Below are 6,442 nucleotides of genomic sequence, written 5' to 3'. Positions count from 1 at the left end.
GCCTTCCACAAGCTTCCCACAATAAGTTGGGGGAATTTTGGCCCATTCCTCCTGACAGAGCTGGTGTAACTGAGTCAGGTTTGTAGGCCTCCTTGCTCGCACACACATTTTCAGTTCTGCTCTCAAATTATCTATAGGATTGAGGTCAGGGCTTTGTGATGGCCACTCCAATACCTTGACTTTGTTGTCCTTAAGCCATTTTGCCACAACGTTGGAAGTATGCTTGGGTCATTGTCCATTTGGAAGACCCATTTGCGACCAAGCATTAACTTCCTGACTGATGTCTTGAGATGTTGCTTCAATATATCCACATAATTTTCCTTCCTCATGATGCCATCTATTTTGTGAAGTGTACCAGTCCCTCCTGCAGCAAAGCACCCCCACAGCATGATGCTGCCATCTCCGTGCTTCACGGTTGGGATGGTGTTCTTCGGCTTGCAAGCATCCACCTTTTTCCTCCAAACATAACGATGGTCATTATGGCCAAACAGTTCTATTTTTGTTTCATCAGACCAGAGGACATTTCTCCAAAAAGTACGATCTTTGTCCCCATGTGCAGTTGCAAACCGTAGTCTGTCTTTTTTATGGCGGTTTTGGAGCAGTGGCTTCCTCCTTGCTAAGCAGCCTTTCAGGTTATGTCGATATAGGACTCGTTTTACTGTGGATATAGATACTTTTGTACCTGTTTCCTCCAGCATCTTCACAAGGTCCTTTGCTGTTGTTCTGGGATTGATTTGCACTTTTCGCACCAAAGTACGTTGATCTCTAGGAGACAGAACGCGTCTCCTTCCTGAGCGGTATGACGGCTGCGTGGTCCCATGGTGTTTATACTTGCGTACTATTGTTTGTACAGATGAACGTGGTACCTTCAGGCGTTTGGAAATTGCTCCCAAGGATGAACCAGACTTGTGGAGGTCTACCATTTTTTTTCTGAGGTCTTGGCTAATTTCTTTTGATTTTCCCATGATGTCAAGCAAAGAGGCACATAGTTTGAAGGTAGGCCTTGAAATACATCCACAGGTACACCTCCAATTGACTCAAATGATGTCAATTAGCCTATCAGAAGCTTCTAAAGCCATGACATCATTTTCTGGAATTTCCCAAGCTGTTTAAAGGCACAGTCAACTTAGTGTACGTAAACTTCTGCCCCACTGGAATTATGATACAGTGAATTATAAGTGAAATAATCTGTCTGTAAACAATTGTTGGGAAAATTACTCATGTCATGCACAAAGTAGATGTCCTAACCGACTTGCCAAAACTATAGTTTGTTAACAAGAAATTTGTGGAGTGGTTGAAAAACGAGTTTTAATGACTCCAACCTAAGTGTATGTAAACTTCCGACTTCAACTGTACATAGCACTGTAAACTCTATTATTTAGAAATAATATATCTACTCATATTTTCAGATAAAAGATATTCCCAGTTGCATTAGCATTTTATTTATATTGTGGGGGGTGCCATACTGAAGCAGTAGATCTCCTTTCAAGAGTTCAAATTGTGTCCTGCAGGTCATCTTTATGTTATTGTAAAAAAGAAAAGTTAAAATGTGATCTTTAAAATCTATTGTCAGATACTACCTCTACACACTGCCAGACATTCTGTTTAATGAACTGATAACCAACGCCTGATTACAGACCAATTGTTCATTAATGACTTGTAGATAACTTTGTGTTATATTTGGTCGGTCAATATACTACGTATTGTCTGGGACATTAAGGGTTAGCACTAAGGCAATAGCACCAAGGTGAAATTAGTTTCATATTGGATATTTGGTGGATATTCTGTTTTCTGTCACCAACAGCTATTAAAACCATGACAAAGCATGCCATGACTATGAAGATGGTATTTTCTGAATCGGGTGGAAGGAGAAAAATCCACACTATTATTTTTATGTTTATAATAAGATTTCAGTGTATCATTTTCATAGACATGGCACGCTTTGTGTAGGAGCTATTGAAGATGGAAAGCCACCTTAAAAAAAGACAATCTAAATGTCAACATCCTCCCCTGATTCAGAATATATTGTTTTCATAGACATGGCACGCTTTGTGTAAGAGCTATTGACGATTGAAAGCTTTTTAAAAGTTTGTATAAATTACATTTAATCAAAATAAGAGGATTTTTGTCCATCCTCCCCGATTCAGAATATCATTTTCATAGTCATGCCACGCTTTGTCTAAGAGCTATTGACGATTGAAAGCTAGATAAATACATTTAAACGACCCCCCCTCAAAAAAAGCAGTGGATTTTCGTCCATCCTCCCCTGATTCAGAATATATCAATTTAATAGTCAAGGCATGCTTGGTTCAATAGCTATTGACGAGAGAACTGGATATCCACCAAATATCCGATATAAAACAAATTTGACCTCAGTTCACATAGCTAATGATTTGGAGGTGTATCTGCTTGGATCTGTCAAATCGGTAAGCAGCTGTGCTTGATCATTGTCAGGAAGCCACACCTGTCCAAGTGTAGGCTATAGGCCAGGGGTATTCAACTCTTACTATGCTGGTTATCTGTTCTACCAGATCATTAAGTTCATACACCTGGTGCTCCAGGTCTGAATCAGTCCTTGATTAGAGGGGATCGATGAAAAAAGCGGTGGAACTGGCTTCAAGATCCAGAGTTCAATTTGAGGGCTATAGGCCTATAGAAATATTGACACTAAGATTGAAAATCATTCAACAAAATAATGAGGATTTCTGTCAGCCTAATCAAGGTGTAGATTACATCTCATGCTCCGTGCAGCCAATGGCAATGTCCGCTTTAGGTATAGTGTCAGGAGCTGCTTGTGGATTTGACAGCTCTAACGCATTTCCGCCTCCAACGTCACCAAAGCAACCGCTATGCGGATGTCGGCTACAGCGGATTTGATTGAATAGAGCCTTAACTTTTTTTCTTTATATATTGATCGCCATGTTCTTGTGGAATGTTGTTATTAAATAACTTTGGCGACGGCAAGCTAGTCTACATAGTTGTCTTCAAAATACTATGCATATTATGCATAAAATTGTCAAAATGTGATCATCATTTGAATGGGGTATAGTGATTAGCCATTGGCTCAACTTGCCACACAGCTACAAGGATGCACTTTCATGCTATGTTTAGGACCTCTTATTGTAGCTTATAGAGACCCCAACTGCTGTTTAAAACAATCTTAAAACTACAGTGCCTTCAGAAAGTATTCACACCCCTTGACTCTTTCCACATTTTGTTGTGTTGCAAAGTGAGATTAAAATTGATTTAATTGTATTTTTTTTGTCAACAATCTACACACAATAATCTGCAAGTGGAAGAAAAATTATAATATTCTAATGTTTTTGTATGTAAATAAAAACACTAATTTTGCGTATGCTTAGCTCTATTACGTTTATTTTTATCCTAAAAAACTCCCTAGTCCTTTCCGATGACAAGCATACCCATAACATGATACAGCCATCACCATGCTTGAAAATATGAAGAGTGGTACTCAGTGATGTGTTGTGTTGGATTTGCCCCAAACATAACGCTTTGTAATCAGGACAGAAAATGCATTTCTTTGCCACATTTCTTGCAGTATTACTTTAGTGCCTTATTGCTGTCACGACTTCCACCGAGGCTGCCTCCCCTCCTTGTTCGGGCAGGTTTCGGCGTTCGGCGTCACCGGCTTACTAGCTACTGCCGATCCATTTATCATCACTCCATTTGTCTTGTCTTCAATCACACACACCTGGTCCTTATTCCCTCATTAAATCAAATCAAATCAAATCTGGGTAGCCGTGATTAGCTGTTCAGGAGTCTTATGGCTTGGGGGTAGAAGCTGTTGTCTTTTGGACCTAGACTTGGCACTCCGGTACCGCTTGCCGTGCGGTAGCAGAGAGAACAGTCTATGACTAGGGTGGCTGGTGTCTTTGACAATTTTGAGGGCCTTCCTCTGACACCGCCTGGTATAGAGGTCCTGGATGGCAGGAAGCTTGGCCCCAGTGATGTACTGGGCCGTACGCACTACCCTCTGTAGTGCCTTGCGGTCAGAGGCCAAACAGTTGCCATACCAGGCGGTGATGCAGCCAGTCAGGATGCTCTCGATGGTGCAGCTGTAGAATTTTTTGAGGATCTGAGGACCCATGCCAAATCTTTTCAGTCTCCTGAGGGGGAATAGGCTTTGTCGTGCCCTCTTCACGACTGTCTTGGTGTGTTTGGACCATGATAGTTCGTTGGTGATGTGGACACCAAGGAACTTGAAGCTCTCAACCTGTTCCACTACAGCCCCGTCGATGAGAATGGGGGCGTGCTCAGTCCTCTTTTTTTTTCCTGTAGTCCACAATCATCTCCTTTGTCTTGGTCACGTTGAGGGAGAGGTTGTTATCCTGGCACCACACGGCCAGGTCTCTGACCTCCTCCCTATAGGCTGTCTCATCGTTGTCGGTGATCAGGCCTACCACTGTTGTGTCGTCGGCAAACTTAATGATGGTGTTGGAGTCGTGCCTGGCCATGCAGTCATGGGTGAACAGGGAGTACAGGAAGGGACTGAGCACGTTGTTACCTACCCTTACCACCTGGGGGCGGCCCGTCAGGAAGTCCAGGATCCAGTTGCAGAGGGAGGTGTTTTGTCCCAGGATCCTTAGCTTAGTGATGAGCTTTGTGGGCACTATTATGCTATTAGTCATGGTATAAGTGTTCCCTCTGCTTCCTTGTCTGTGTTGGTGATTGTTTATTGTGGAGGTTAGTGAAGCTCGGTGGAGGTCGTGTACTGTGTATCGACCTGAGATTTTCCTGTGTGCCTTGTATTTTCCAGTGCGCCTGTTTTGTGCCCTGGAGTGTGTTTGACGCATTTCTGCGTAAACTTGTATTTTGCGGATTAAAGCCTGTTATTCTGTGATTTACCCTCCTGCGCCTGACTCCTTCAACACCACCTCGTCACAATTGCAAACAGGATACATGTTCTGGAATATTTTATTCTGTACAGGCTTCCTTATTTCACACTGTCATGCAGGTTAGTATTGTGGAATAACTACAATGTTGTTGATCCATCCTCAGTTTTCTCCTATTACAGCCATTAAACTCTGTAACTGTTTTAAAATCATCATTGGCCTCATGGTGAAATCCCTGAGTGCTTTCCTTCCACTCCGGCAACTGAGTTAGGAAGGATGCCTGTATTTTTGTAGTGACTGGGTGTATTGATACACCATCCAAAGTCTAATTAATAATTTCACCATGCTCAAAGGAATATTCAGTATCTGCTTCTTTTTTTTTTAAATTGTTTTATCTACCAATAGGTGCCCTTCTTCGTGAAGCATTGGAAAACCTCTCTGCTCTTTGACTCTGTGCTTGAAATTCACTACTCGACTGACCTCGACTGAGGGACCTTACTGTATATGTGGGGTACAGAGATGGAGTAGTCATTCAAAATCATGTTAACCACTATTATTGCACACAGAGTGAATCCATACAACTTATTATGTGACTTGTTAAGCAAAAATGTTACTCCTGAACTTATTTAGGCTTGCCATAACAAAGGGGTTGAATACTTAGGCCCTGTGTAGCTCAGTTGGTAGAGCACGGTGTTTTGCAATGCCAGGGTTGTGTGTTCCGATTCCCACGGGGGTGGCCAGTATGAAAAATGTATGCACTCACTAACTGTAAGTCGCTCTGGATAAGAGCGTATGTAAAATATACTTATTGACTCAATACATTTTAGCTATACATTTTTATTAATTTGTAAACATTTCTAAAAAACAAAATTCCACTTACATTATTGGGTATTGTGTGTGTGTATCAGTGACACAAAATCTCAATTTAATCCATTTTAAATTCAGGCTGAAACACAACAGAATGTTGGAAAAGGTCAAGGGGTTGTGAATACTTTCTGAAGGCGCTGTAGGTTGTAATCTATGGCGCTGGGTTGTAATCTATGGCGCTGTAGGTTGTAATCTATGGCGCTGTAGGTTGTAATCTATGGCGCTGTAGGTTGTAATCTATGGCGCTGTAGTTTGTAATCTATGGCGCTGTAGGTTGTAATCTAAGGCGCTGTAGGTTGTAATCTATGGCGCTGTAGGTTGTAATCTATGGCGCTGTAGGTTGTAATCTATGGCGCTGTAGGTTGTAATCTATGGCCTATTGTACTGCAGGATGTGGTCCCTACAAAGCTTCTTAAAGTACTCTGAATGCTTTGGGCTGCTCAGCGTTAGAGTGCCCATAGAACCCATTACCCAAAGATGTCTGAAACATGCTGAGGTGATATTTCCATGGCAGCAGATGACAAACACAAGACAGGCTCACAATTCACACAATGCAGTGGCTCTGTATGTACTCTGGTTTAGCATCATGAAACCCATAACACTTTGTTCATATCAAATTTTTTTGTACCTTACTTGCTTACCACTTTTGCCATGTAGTTTCTTCCTTCACAGACCCCATTAAATAATGACCTCTTCCTAAATATTTGGTCACAGGATTCATT

Source organism: Coregonus clupeaformis, chromosome 30 (genome assembly GCF_020615455.1).
Source record: "Coregonus clupeaformis isolate EN_2021a chromosome 30, ASM2061545v1, whole genome shotgun sequence".
Taxonomy (NCBI): Eukaryota; Metazoa; Chordata; class Actinopteri; order Salmoniformes; family Salmonidae; genus Coregonus; species Coregonus clupeaformis.
The sequence above is the reverse complement of the archived record's forward strand: the minus strand, read 5'-3'. Positions refer to the sequence as shown.